Here is a 15,227-nt window from a genome sequence, read left to right as displayed (position 1 = left end):
TTTTTTCTATTTCTTTTCTATTTTTTGGGTCTGTCGGGCGGCATGATTGAAGATGGATGGACATCGTGGGACACTTTTTTTAATAAAGGAATTGTCAAACTGTCTTTTGTGGTTTTTACTTTTTGACACTTTTTTTGTTAATGAGTAGGGGTACAATGTACCCTATGCCCATTCACATAGAGGATCTGTGCCCCCCCCCTTGTTAAAGGGGGCTTCTAGATTACTATAAGCCCCCCACCCGCAGACCCCCACAACCACTTGGCCAGGGTTGTGGGGATGAGGCCCTCGTCTCCATCAACATGGGGATAAGGTGCTTACATACCCTGGCAGAATTTATTATTTCCTGCCCATTTTTCAGAGAATATGAATGATAAACACAAAAACTTTTCTTTCACTCATGGTAAGTGTTTGGCTGATGCCATTTATTATAAATCAATGGTGTTTACTCTTTTTAAATCATAATGGCAACAGAAACTACCCAAATGACCCTGATCAAAAGTTTACACACCCCAGTTCTTAATACCGTGTACTGCCCCCTTTAACATCAATGACAGCTTGAAGTCATTTGTGGTATTTGTCGATGAGGCTCTTTTTCTTCTCAGATGGTAAAGCTGCCCATTCCTCTTGGCAAAAAGCCTCCGGTTCCTGTAAATTCTTGGGCCGTCTTGCATGAACTGCACGTTTTAGATCTCCCCAGAGTGGCTTAATGATATTGAGGTCAGGAGACTGAGATGGCCAGTCCAGAACCTTCAATTTATTCTGTTTAGCCAATGACAGGTCGACTTGGCCTTGTGTTTTGGATCATTGTCATGTTGGAATGTCCAAGTATGTCCCATGCGCAGCTTCCTGGCTGATGAATGCAAATGTTCCTCCAGTATTTTTTGATAACATATTGCATTCATCTTGCCATCCATTTTGACCAAATTTCCTGTGCCTTTGTAGCTCACACATCCCCAAAACATCAGCAATCCACCTCTGTGTTTCACAGTAGGAATGGTGTACCTTTCATCATAGGCCTTGTTGACTCCTCTCCAAATGTAGTGTTTTGGTTGTGGCCAAAAAGCTCAATTTTGGTCTCATCACTCCAAATGACTTTGCGCCAGAAGGTTTGAGGCTTTTCTCTGTGCTGTTAGGCGTATTATAAGTGGAATACTTTGTGACATTTGCGTAGTAATGGCTTTCTTCTGGCGACTCAACTATGCAGCCCATCTTTCTTCAAGTGCCTCCTTATTGGGCATCTTGAAACATCCACACCACATGTTTTCAGAGAGTCCTGTATTTCACCTGAAGTTATTTGTGGGTTTTTCTTTGTATCCTGAACAATTTTCCTGGCAGTCATGGCTAAAATTTTAGCTGGTCTGCTGACAGTGGTTTGGTTTCAACAGAACCCCTCATTTTCCACTTCTTGATTAGAGTTTGAACAGTGCTGATTGGCAGTGGCGTTCTCAATTCTTTGGATATCTTTATATCCCCTTCCTGTTTTATACAGTTCAACTACCTTTTCCCACAGATCCTTTGACAAACTCATTGACCTTTTACACACACACACACACTACAAGCAAACAGATCACAGGTGAGGATGGTTACCTTTAACCGGTTCCCGACCGGCTCACGTCTATTTATGGGGGCAGAATGGCACCCCTGCGTGAAAACCCGTACAGGGTTTCCTTTAAGAGCTGCCAGAGGGCTTGCGCTGCGTGGCAGAGGACCCGATGCGCGTGGCCAACAGTCGCGATCGCGTTCACGAGCACCAGCATGGGAATTTGTGTGTGTACACACACAAATCCCTGTGCTGTCAGAGGAGAGGAGACATGTTGTTTGTTCCTAGTAACTAGGAACAGCGATATGTCTCCTCTCCTACTCAGTCCTATCCCCATTCAGTTAGAACACACATTTAACCCCTTCATCGCTCCCTAGTGTTAACCCCTTCCCTGCCAGTGACATTTACACAGTAATCAGTGCATTTTTTATAGCACTGATCACTGTATAAATGTCAATGGTCCCAAAAATGTGTCAAAAGTGTCCGATCTGTCCGTCTCAATACCGCTAAAAATCGCAGATCCCCGCCATTACTAGTAAAAAAAAAACTGATGAAGACATTTGTTTTTTAAAAACATTTTTTGGGATATTAATTATAGCAAACAGGTAAAAAAATATTGTTTTGTTTCCCAAAATTGTCACTCTTTTTCTGTTTACAGCGCAAAAAATAAAAACCACAGAAGTGATAAAATAGCACCAAAAGAAAGCTCTATTTGTAGGAAAAAAGGAAGCAAATTTTGTTAGGGTACAGCATTGTATGACTGCGCAATTATCAGTTTAAGCAACGCAGTGCCAAATTGTAAAAAGTGCTCTGGTCAGGTCAGGAAGGGGGTAAAACCTTCCCGGGGCTGAAGTGGTTAATAGCCATTCAAACCCCTTTGTGTCAACTTATGTGCATGTTATCAGGCCAAAATCACCAGGGTATGTAAACTTTTGATCAGGTCATTTGGGTATTTTCTGTTGTGATTACGATTTAAAAAGAGTTAACCCAGTTTATTAAAAATAAATGGCTTCAGCCAAACACTAACCACGAGTGAAAGAAAACTTGTGTTCTCATTCATATTTTCTAAAAATAGACAAGAAATCATAAATTCTGCCAGGGTATGCATGTAAACTTTTGAGCACAACTGTAATATATATACAGTGCCTTGCAAAAGTATTCACCCCCTTGGCTTTTTACCTATTTTGTTACATTACAGCCTTTAGTTCAATGTTTTTTTTTATCTGAATTATATGTGATGGATCAGAACACAATAGTCTAAGTTGGTGAAGTAAAATTAGAAAAATATATACATAAAACTATTTTTCAGAAATAAAAAAATGATAATTGGCATGTGTGTATGTATTCACTCCCTTTGTTATGAAGCCCATAAAAAGCTCTGGTTCAACCAATTACCTTCAGAAGTCACATAATTAGTCAAATGATGTCCATCTGTGTTCAATCTAAGTGTCACATGATCTGTCATTACATATACACACACCTTTTTGAAAGGCCCCAGAGGCTGCAACATCTAAGCAAGAGAAACCACTAGCCAAACACTGCCATGAAGACCAAGGAACTATCCAAACAAGTAAGGGGCAATGTTGTTGAGAAGTACAAGTCAGGGTTAAATATCTAAATCTTTGATGATCCCTAGGAGCACCATCAAATCTATCATAACCAAATGGAGTTGACCTTTATGGTCCTTTCAGCAAAAAAAACAAAATTACACATTTTGAGTTTGCGAAGAAAAGGCACGCGGGAGACTGCCAAAATGTATGGAGGAAGGTGCTCTGGTCTGTTGAGACTAAAATTGAACTTTTTGGCCATCAATGAAAACACTATGTCTGGCACAAACCCAACACATCAAATCACCCAAAGAACACCATCCCCACAGTGAAACATGGTGTCACGTACCTGGTAGGAGTCTGAAATGACGAGGTCAGCCTCTCTAGTATCTCCAATCCAAGCCCCACTGGAGATGGAACAGATGAGGCAAGGATCAGGAGGAACACAAGTGCCTGTGAATGCTGGGTGCAGAACTTGCCGGAAGTGTTGCAGACTGGGAAGTGCAGGCAGGGTTTCTGGTGAAGAGCTGGAACCAGCAAAGCTGAGAGGATGGACGGCCAGCACAGCTCCCCGCAATAGAGACACAGATTGTCCTGTAATCGATGAAGGCGTTCATCAGGAGAAAGGGGTGGTCTTTGAAAACTTCTATGAGGAGTCTTATGCAGTTCCCTCCTTCTGGGGGATGCAACAGATGAGGATGCAGGAATGTCAGACCTTGAAGCCACAGAAAGGGTTCCTTTGGACCTTTCGGATTGCCTTTCACGTAATCGCCGATCGATCTGAATGGTTAGATCGATCAGGTCTTCCAGGGATGCTGGAACTCCCACTCTGGCAAGCTCATCCTTTAAGGTGTCAGACAGTCCTAGTCGAAACTGGTGGCGAAATGCGGAATGATTCCATTGGGTATCTGCACTCCATACACGGAAGTCCGTTACATTTTTCTCAGCAGGCCTTGGACCTTGCTGTAATTTGCCAAGTATGAATTTGGCAGTCTGCTAGTAGAAAGGGTCTGCATAAAGCTGAGCCATGGCTGAGAAGAAAGAATCCGAAGTTGTCAGGACTGGGTCATGTTGTTCCCGGAGATGATGAGCCCAGGAAAGTTGTTCATCTAATAGTAACGTAATGATAAACCCCACCTTGATGTTTTCAGACGTGAAGGCCAGGGGTAACAGGGAGAAATATAGTTTGCAGGAATTCCGGAATGTGCGAAACTTCTTGCGATTTCCGGAGAATCGCTCAGACATAGGCACCCTGGGTTCAGGAGCGGAAGCAAACTCATGGAACAAGCCGGGCTCTGTTTGGGTATATGAATCAGAGACCAAAAGCGGAGCATAAGCCAATGCGACATTCTCATCGTGGGGAAATCGCTCTTCCATGCGACTCAGATTTTCTTGTAACTTCTGCACAATATTGGATAGCACAGAAAAAGGTCTGTAAATGTCCTCTGGTGGAGAGGCCTCCCTTTCAGACTCCATTTGTGGCTGCTTGATACTGTCATGTACCTGGTAGGAGTCTGAAATGACGAGGTCAGCCTCTCTTGTATCTCCAATCCAAGCCTCACTGGAGATGGAACAGATGGTGGCAAAGATCAGGAGGAACACGAGTGCCTGTGAATGCTGCGTGCAGAACTTGCCGGAAGTGTTGCAGACTGGGAAGTGCAGGCAGGGTTTCTGGTGAAGAGCTGGAACCAGCAAAGCTGAGAGGATGGACGGCCAGCACAGGTACTGGGAAACAGCGTGGAGCCAAACAGGAGACAGGAGTGAGGTCATCAGGTAAGCCGGGTTCAGTAACGGGCGGGCAGCAAGGTACCAAGGTATAAACAGGAGCAAGGTCAAACAGGAAGCCAGGATCAGGAACCGGTAATCAGAGTAATCAGAGTCCAGAAACAGGGTTAGGAAGGCCAGGGTTTCAGCAACAGGAAGTCAAGTCAAACAAACAGGGTTTCAGAATCTCAGGACACAGCTGAAGATCAAGCAGCACCTGTCAGAAATCAGAGCAACCCTTAAATAGGTTGTCAGGCACCAATTGTGGCCAGATGTGTGTTCCTGCGCAAGGAAATCTGCCGATGCCCGTGAATGCGCGCATGCGCACGTGTGCGTGCCGGGCGCATCCTGACAGTTCTCTTACATTGCCCCCCCCTTAAGGGCAGCCTCTGGATGCCCTTCAAGTGTCTTTTCTCTGGGTGGCCTTGAAAAAAGGCTTGCACTAGTTTAGGAGCATGCACATCTGAAGCTGGTTCCCAGGAATTTTCTTCCGACCCATAGCCTTTCTATTTAATGAGGAACTGTGTTTGGTTATGTCTTCTTCGATATAAATCCGCAGGGCTTCTAGTTCAGGCTCAGAGAGAGGATAAATTTGCCCAAATGGGATCTCGGCCCCTGGTAAAAGTTCAATAGGACAATCGTATGTTCTATGGGGAGGAAGAGTGTCCGCTCCTTTCTTGTTAAATACATCCAGATACTCGTGGTAGGCAGCAGGGACCAGATTAGAGGTTTCATGGTCAGGGAGGATACCCAGGAGGGGTGTGGTATTGAAAGTCTTTTCAGGTAGGCAGTGAATTTGGCAGTAGTCAGAGGAGAAGGAGATGTCTCCGGTAAGCCAGTTAATGTGAGGATTATGTGCCTTCAACCATGGAATGCCAAGGATGACCGGGAACATGGGAGAAGCTATGATATCCAAACGGAGGAATTCATGGTGGCTGGAAGAAGTACGGCAGGAAATAGGGAAAGTCTCTTGGGTAACTGGGCCTGATTTAATGCCGGAACCGTCAGCCAGATGAACATGGAATTCCTGCTTCTTGGCACATACAGGCAGCTGGTGGAGAGAAGCAAATGCAGAGTCCATAAAAGAACTACAGGCCCCAGAGTCTATGATTGCAAGTACAGGAACAGTCTTTTCAGAAAACTGGAGCACAATGGAAAGAGAGACATGAGACTGGTACGTCCCTGAGAGATGGATCATGTGAGGCTGACGGGAGAAAGACCTGCGGGTCTTTGCCAGGCAAGTCTGTATAAAGTGACCCGCCTCCCCGCAATAGAGACACAGATTGTCCTGTAATCGATGAAGGCGTTCATCAGGAGAAAGGGGTGGTCTTTGAAAACTTCTATGAGGAGTCTTATGCAGTTCCCTCCTTCTGGGGGATGCAACAGATGAGGATGCAGGAATGTCAGACCTTGAAGCCACAGAAAGGGTTCCTTTGGACCTTTCGGATTGCCTTTCACGTAATCGCCGATCGATCTGAATGGTTAGATCGATCAGGTCTTCCAGGGATGCTGGAACTCCCACTCTGGCAAGCTCATCCTTTAAGGTGTCAGACAGTCCTAGTCGAAACTGGTGGCGAAATGCGGAATGATTCCATTGGGTATCTGCACTCCATACCCGGAAGTCCGTTACATTTTTCTCAGCAGGCCTTGGACCTTGCTGTAATTTGCCAAGTATGAATTTGGCAGTCTGCTGGTAGAAAGGGTCTGCATAAAGCTGAGCCATGGCTGAGAAGAAAGAATCCGAAGTTGTCAGGACTGGGTCATGTTGTTCCCGGAGATGATGAGCCCAGGAAAGTTGTTCATCCAATAGTAACGTAATGATAAACCCCACCTTGATGTTTTCAGACGTGAAGGTCCGGGGTAACAGGGAGAAATATAGTTTGCAGGAATTCCGGAATGTGCGAAACTTCTTGCGATTTCCGGAGAATCGCTCAGACATAGGCACCCTGGGTTCAGGAGCGGAAGCAAACTCATGGAACAAGCCGGGCTCTGTTTGGGTATATGAATCAGAGACCAAAAGCGGAGCATAAGCCAATGCGACATTCTCATCGTGGGGAAATCGCTCTTCCATGCGACTCAGATTTTCTTGTAACTTCTGCACAATATTGGATAGCACAGAAAAAGGTCTGTAAATGTCCTCTGGTGGAGAGGCCTCCCTTTCAGACTCCATTTGTGGCTGCTTGATACTGTCATGTACCTGGTAGGAGTCTGAAATGACGAGGTCAGCCTCTCTTGTATCTCCAATCCAAGCCTCACTGGAGATGGAACAGATGGTGGCAAAGATCAGGAGGAACACGAGTGCCTGTGAATGCTGCGTGCAGAACTTGCCGGAAGTGTTGCAGACTGGGAAGTGCAGGCAGGGTTTCTGGTGAAGAGCTGGAACCAGCAAAGCTGAGAGGATGGACGGCCAGCACAGGTACTGGGAAACAGCGTGGAGCCAAACAGGAGACAGGAGTGAGGTCATCAGGTAAGCCGGGTTCAGTAACGGGCGGGCAGCAAGGTACCAAGGTATAAACAGGAGCAAGGTCAAACAGGAAGCCAGGATCAGGAACCGGTAATCAGAGTAATCAGAGTCCAGAAACAGGGTTAGGAAGGCCAGGGTTTCAGCAACAGGAAGTCAAGTCAAACAAACAGGGTTTCAGAATCTCAGGACACAGCTGAAGATCAAGCAGCACCTGTCAGAAATCAGAGCAACCCTTAAATAGGTTGTCAGGCACCAATTGTGGCCAGATGTGTGTTCCTGCGCAAGGACATCTGCTGATGCCCGTGAATGCGCGCATGCGCACGTGTGCGTGCCGGGCGCATCCTGACAGTTCTCTTACACATGGTGGTGGCAGCATCATCCTATGGGGATGTTTTTCAGCAGTTGAGACTGGGAAACTGGTCAGAGTTGAGGGAAAGATGGATGGTGCTAAATACAGGGATATTCTTGAGCAAAACCTGTACCACTCTGTGTGTAATTTGAGGCTAGGACGGAGGTTCACCTTCCAGCAGGACAATGACCCCAAACACACTGCTAAAGCAACACATGAGTGGTTTAAGGGGAAACATGTAAATGTGTTGGAATGGCCTAGTCAAAGCCCAGACCTCAATCCAATAGAAAATCTGTGGTCAGACTTAAAGATTGCTGTCCACAAGTGCAAACCATCCAACTTGAAGGAGCTGGAGCAGTTTTGCAAGGCGGAATGGGCAAACATCCCAGTGGTAAGATGTGGCAAGCTCATAGACGTCCAAAGCGACTTGGAGCTGTGATAGCCGCAAAAGGTGGCTGTACAAAGTATTGACTTTAGGGGGGTGAATAGTTATGCACATTGACTTTTTCTGTTATTTTTTCCTATTTGTTGTTTGCTTCACAATAAAAAAAAAAATCTTCAAAGTTGTGGGCATGGTCCTGTAAATTAAATGATGCAAATCCTCAAACAATCCATGTGAATTCCAGGTTGAGAGGCAACAAAACACGAAAAATGCCAAGGGCTGAATACTTTTGCAAGGCACTGTATATATACACAGACACACAGACACACAGACACACACACACACACACACACACACACACACACACACACATATACATACATACACACACTAAACTGCCTGCACAGGACTAACTAACTTGCCTCTAGCTAACGTTCTCTCAATTATAACACTATATACGGCCGCCGTTTAAGCAGCCTTAAATAGTGTGGGGCGTGGACTTCGCCCCCTGAGCCATGGTTGGCTAAAGGCGCCCTGCCTTTGGCCAATCATGGCTCTCACAGCAGAGTGCGCTGTGATTGGCCAAAGCATGCAGGTGAGGTGCATGCTTTGGCCAATCAGATGTCAATGCACTGCGATCTTGCGGTGCATTATGGGGCATTCGCTCGAATTTGCCACGAACGCCCCATAATGTTCGCTATTCGACAAACGGGCAAACACCCGATGGACATCTGGCCCATCCCTACTTGTAATGTACAGTGGGGCAAAAAAGTATTTAGTCAGCCACCAATTGTGCAAGTTCTTCCACTTAAAAAGATGAGAGAGGCCTGTAATTGTCATCATAGGTATACCTCAACTATGAAAGACAAAATGTGGAAACATTGTCTGATTTGTAAAGAATTTATTTGCAAATTATGGTCGAAAATAAGTATTTGGTCACCTACAAACAAGCAAGATTTCTGGCTCTTACAGACCTGTGTCTTCTTCTTTAAGATGCTCCTCTGTCCTCCACTCATTACGTGTATTAATGGCGCCTGTTTGAACTTGTTATCTGTATAAAAGACACCTGTCCACAACCTCAAACAGTCACACTCCAAACTCCACTATGGTGAAGACCAAAGAGCTGTCGAAGGACACCAGAAACAAAAACTATAAGCAAAACTTTTTCCTGGCGCCAACATGGCAGCATACATATGATATAGCTCCGCCCCTATATCCACCCACAGGACCTATTTAGCTCTATAAACGTCTGACTGAAAGCTACCTCCCCCATTCTCCTTTTTGTCCTCAAAAGATCAACACCTACAGCCCGTTCTCAGGACAAAGCTCTTACCTACGTCGGAGTCCATCTGGGTTCAGCCTCTCCCAGTACGCAGTACCACACCTTAGGATGCTAAACACACCAACAAGGCGGGGAACCCCTTCTGGTGGTCTTTTAGGGTTGAGGTGTTCTCTAATCAGAGATGACAATCCTCTTGTGGCATGCCTGCTTTTGAGTTTGAAGCTGGGACTGCATGATGTTTTCTCTTCTATAAAACTCTTTCCAGGTCTGTCAATTTCTATAAAACTTTTTTCTTTTTCTTGCCCTTATATCTCTAAAGACTCCATGCACACTGTGCAGCTTTTGTTGTCTGATTTCCTTTAGATTTGCCAGGACCATGTGGTGCAGGGGCCTGCCTGATTGCATACAAATTGAGGCTCTTAAAGTTTGACCTCATATTGTGTGGTTGTGGTAAATCTGCAGGGGATTGTATGATGTGTAGCCAACTTAAAAGTCTCCTTTTGTATAGATGGGCATTGGCTTCCCTCCAATTGTACTAGCCTTTTTTGATTATAACAGAGGTGAGAGAGGGCTGAGTCTCTAGCTCTCTCTCAGGTGCTCTATTTGCAGAGCACAAATGGCCAGGTAATGAATGTTTCTTCTATGGAATGGATGGATGTCTTGCTACCCTAGTAATGGGGATAGAAGAGGGGAGGAGCAAGGAGCACTAGGGGGATGGCCCAGATTTCTTTTTAAATTTGTTACTCTTTTTTTTTTTTAGCAAAAAGAAGAGGGGGGGGTATATATATTTATGTGTATTTTTTTCTCTCTCCCGCTTCCCTTATTTCTCTCTGTTGCCATCCAGTCCCCCTTGCACCTTTTGTTTTTTCCGCCAGCATGAGCCTAACACCACATGACCAAGACCACCGCACTACCAGGTAACTTTGGGTAAATAAGAAGATGTGGGAAGAAGAGTGCGTTCTGCCCTGAAGAGCGTGCCTCGCTGTCTATTGCAGTCCTGGCCGCTCACACTCCCGCTCAAGGAGGTCCAGAGGCCCTCTGGATCATCAGGATTTTTCCAGGGCAGAAAGCGACTCCTCCAGTCCTGGCAGGCCCCAGTATAAAGGGCGCAAATGTACGCTTAAGAGAGCGCACACAGCTTCTCCTCCGAGGGCTCAGCGCCCGAAAGGCATACGTTGGTCATGTGAAGATGACCCTATGCCTGGAAAGCTACTTTGCAGCAACTGCTTCAGGCAACTTGCCAGAGACCAGGAGTATGAGAGTCAGCAGGTGTCAACCTTGCTCGAGAAAGTAGTCCAACTCCCTGGCTGAACTTTCCGGTCGTCTTGGGCAACCAGGGACAGAAGCGGATGAACAGTGTGGGCCCCGCACCAGGTTTAAACCAAGCCATTCACCCTTTCTAACTAGAGGGGTACCAGGCACTTCAGGGGTGACTCCAGCCCAGCAGATTAGGCAGGCTGATTCCCCTGACCCAGTATTACAGCCAACCTTCCAGGCAGAGGGAGAAGATATTGCCTCCTCCTCGGCAGAGGATCTTGAAGGTTCAGGCCTTGATTTTGCACTAATACCACCATTCATTAAGGCAGTAAAAGCTGCACTGGAATAGGTGGAGGTTCAGGAGAAAAACTATTATCACACACCATACAATTTGTTTTTAAATTGTGTGGCAATTGCTGCACAACACACATTAGGTGCCTTTATCCTTTCAGGGCACCCCAAATGCCATGCGATTCTGCTGTGATAGCCACGTGGGAGAACGCGCCTTTAAAAACATTGTGTGAAGTTGGTCACCCCTAAATAGGTGCAGGGGCTTCTTTTTGCACACGTAGGGCAGCCAAGTGAATGGGCCGCCCCATGTGAGTTGCAACATTGCGTACAAATCGCTCTTTGAAAATCGCATAGCAGGAACACCTCTATGTGATAATATCAAATGCCTCTGAAAGGTGACCTAAGCACAGATCGCTTTTCAGTGCAATAGCAGAGCCTGCTGCAAGTGTGCACAAGCCTTTGGGCTTCATAGGAGGAACCTAAAGAAACAGGTAGCTACCTTTCCTCAGAAAAAAGAGGCCTGTTTCAGGAGGAATGGGAAAAGGGGGAGAGAAAATCCTCCTCAACCAATAGCTTGCAGAATTTGTATCCACTAACGGAGGAGGATGTGACTCCTTTATCTAACCCACCAACAGTGGATGCGGCAGTCACCAGACTGGCCAAGAATGTGACACTTCCGATGGAAGACTCTTCTTCCTTTCATGATATCCTTGATTGACGCATTGACATGGACTTAAGAAAGTTTTACCTTGCGGCGGGTGGTGCTTGTAAACCTGCTGTTGCTTTAACATCCCTGGCAAGTGCTATGCGAGTGTGGGCGCAGAACAAAAGGACAAAAACCAGCTGCCAAAAGAAGAATATAATCAAGGCTCTTGATGAGATAAAACTCTTGGCGGACTTCGCAGATGAGGCAGTTATAGAAATCATTTGATGGTCCTCCAGAGCCATGGTCAACTCAGTCACAGCCAAAAGAGCGCTGTGGCTAAGACCCTGGGCGGCTGATCCATCCTCAAAGCAGAATTGCTGTAAACTGCCTTTTGATGGGAAGGCGTTGTTTGGCCAAAAGAAACTGGAGACTGCCATCTCCAGGGTTACAGGAGGAAAATCAGGTCTTCTGCCCCAAGATCAAAAGTCCAGCCAGAGGGGGCAACCATCCAGAGGAGTGCCAAACAGGGACTGGGATTTCGGAGGCTTCTGCCCATCCAAGGACTTCAGAAGGCGTTGGAAGGGTACACAGGCAACCTTCGTAAGATCGCAGAGAGCCAAGACCCCTGCGGCTCCCTCAGATACCCAGAAGCCCTTTTAATGCCAGGCCCGCCCAGGAGGAAGTTGGAGCCAGGTGGCTCAAAGTGACACAGTTCTGGCAAGAAAAAGAGTAAACAGAAAAAAACGCCTCCAGATCAGGATCAGTTAGATATATTTAATATACAAAATGAATGTGTCCACTTACATATGATAAAAAGCAAGTAGAGCACAAGTAATCCTCAGGTAGTGATGTCCCAGCGTTAACTGCCTGTGTGTGAGCATCCATCCATAGGAAAGAAAAAGCAGTCCCGTCCAGCAGGATGTCCTGGCTCTATCCTAGGGGTTGGAACCGAGACTTAGCTCGGATAAGCTGTGGGATGCAGGCCTCTGGCGCGGTGACGTCACTAGCGGTGCGACGATGTTTCGGCGCATGCGCACTGTGTTTCTAAACTCAAGTTTAGAGGACATAGGCTCTGGCAAGAACACTGCCAAAAAATGGCGGATTCAGTCCACAGAAGTGCAAGGCCATTATTGGCTGTTAAATCGGCAGCCTCCAGCTTCCAGAACTACCTCAAGAGGCTGAATCAATTTATCCGAATAGACTCAAGATGGAGTCTCTCCATACCATAATCCGGGTTATTTAACCAGGAGACTGGAGGATTTTCAGTGGACTTGCAAAATGCAAATAAGTTCCTTAGATTTGCGTTGAGGGACAGGCATTACCAGAGCCAGCTGGAGTCTACACAGAATATGATCTACCTAGGGGCCCAATTCAATACTTAGGCGGCCACAGTTTCTTTGCCACCTCAGAAACTCCCCAAAATAAGGAAGAAGTTCCAACAGGCATTGGCTGCACCAGTGATGTCAGCATCCCAGTGCATGAGTCCTCTCGGACGATGGCTTCATGTATTCCGATGATCCCCTGGGCTCACTGGAAACTCAGAGTTTTCCAACAAGGCTTCCTGATGCAGTGGAAGAGTTCGTCTAGCCCAGCCAAATCAGGATCACCAGCCGGAGGTGCCAGAGTCTCTGGTGCTAGACAAAACAAACGCTAAATGGCATCGTCCATTAGGGCCGTAGCCATGGATCATTGTTACCACAGATGCCAGCGCAGCAGGGTCTGGCGCCACCTGCGAACAACTCAAGATCCGGGGCAGAGGGGAATTTCCCACTCAGGGCCTAGTTTCCAATATTCTGGAACTTAAAGCAGCATTCATGGCGTTGGCTACCTTGCTGTCTCACATACAGGGTCACCCAGTCCTGCTCCATCTGGACACCATGACAGCAGTGTCCTACATACAGCGACAAGGTGGGATGCACAGCCAATCCCTCTTGAGAGAGGTGGAACTAATCATGACATTGGCACACCAATATCTCCCAGATTTGAGGGCCATATATCCGCCAGGCTGACAGAACTCGGAAGCAGATCGCCTAGCCAGACAATTCATGGACCCCAGCGAATGGTCCCTTCACCCCGAAGTGTTCAAACAGATCATCCACGAGTGGCGGTAACTGCAAGATGGATATTTTTGCCTCATCAACCATCTGTAAGGTGAGCCGGTTTCTCTCACACTAGCCTCATCTATTAGCGGAGGGGACGGATTCCTTGACCCATCCTTGGGTTGGGCAACTGGCCTATGCCTTCCCTCCAACTTCTTTAATCCTGAAATTCCTGAGGAGATTGTTGACAGAGGATTTGACAGTCATCACAGTATTTCCTTACTGGCCTCACAGACCATGGGTCTCTCTGGCAATGGATCTCAGCGTATGCCCACCGATCACTCTGCCGGTGACTCCTCATCTCCTGTCTGAAAGAGATACCCTACATCCGCAACCATCACGACTGGCCTTAGCGGCCTGGAGATTGTAAGGCAGGGGTTACAAGAGTTAGGATGTTCTCCAGAGGTTATTAGAACTTTACAGAGTTCCAGAAAGGGGTCAACCAATGCCATCTACTCCAGAATATGGAATAGGTTCAGGAGCTTTGCAGCTGGACATCAGTTTGACCCTAGCGACCCAAATGTCTCTTAAATCCTGTCTTTCCTGCAATCTGGATTGGATTTGGGGCTCAGCCTAAATTCACTTAAGGTGCAAATTTCAGCCATCTCGGCTTTAACCCAAAAGAAATAGGCAATACTTAGACTACGCCCTCCCAAGAGTAATAGGTTCCCTCACTAGGACCTGGCAGTAGTCCTCAATGTTCTAGCAAACCCTCCTCGTACTCTGACAGAAGACCTTAATCACCTTAAAAACGTCTTTCCTATTAAGCATAACTTCAGGGGGAAAGGTGTCAGAACTCCAAGAATGGGGGGCAGCAGAACCTTATTCCATGTTCTTCCCAGACAGAGTTGTGCTGAGACCACAGGATCATTTTGTCCCAAAAGTGGCATTGATATTTCATCTCTCCAGTGAATGGGTGCTTCCATCCTTCCCAGTTGAATCAGATGCTGATCTGCATGAGTTGGACATTCCAAAAGTCCTCAAAGCCTATCTCCAGGCTACTTCTACATTCAGACGCTCTGACAGACTTTGATCATCATGAAAATTTAAAGGGAAAGAGGCCTCGGCCAGGATAGTAAAAACTATTCACCGCGTATAAAGCGGCCAGGAAGGATCCTCCAGAGGTGGTTAGAGCTCACTCAACCAGGGCGATGTCTTCTTGGGCGGCACAAACAGGATTGTCTCTGGAGACAGTCTGCAAAGAGGCTAGCTGGTCATCATCATACGTTCTTAAAACACTACAGGGTGGATCCAGCAGCTCTTACTACAGTAGAGTTTGGGAGGAAAACCATCCAAACTTTTATGTCTATTGTCAAATAAAGACTAAGTTTGTAGCATTAAACCCTCCCTCTCAAAAGCTCATTTTTATCATATGTATGCTGCCATGTTGGCGTCAGGAAAATTGTATCAAATACTTACCGTAATTTTCCTTTCCTGGTACCAATACATGGCAGCATATAAACCCTCCCTCTGATCTTTGTGCTTTATAGGGAGAATGGGGGAGGTAGTTCTCAGTCAGACTTTTATAGAGCTAAACAGGTCCTGTGGGTAGATATAGAGGCAGAGCTATATAATATGTATGCTGCCATGTATTGGCGTCAAGAAA

The 15,227-nt window shown here is 46.4% G+C and overlaps 1 protein-coding gene across 1 annotated transcript in view; it reads right to left on the bottom strand.

The window, feature by feature from the left end:
• LOC141146729 (aldehyde oxidase-like) overlaps positions 1-15,227 on the bottom strand; it is a 433,392-nt gene that overhangs the window by 406,362 nt on the left and 11,803 nt on the right. The window lies entirely within an intron of this gene.

The sequence above is a fragment of the Aquarana catesbeiana genome, linkage group LG06 (assembly GCF_042186555.1).
Source record: "Aquarana catesbeiana isolate 2022-GZ linkage group LG06, ASM4218655v1, whole genome shotgun sequence".
In the NCBI taxonomy this organism is placed as follows: domain Eukaryota; kingdom Metazoa; phylum Chordata; class Amphibia; order Anura; family Ranidae; genus Aquarana; species Aquarana catesbeiana.
Note: the sequence above shows the minus strand (reverse complement) of the source record. Positions and strands in the feature narration are given on the sequence as shown.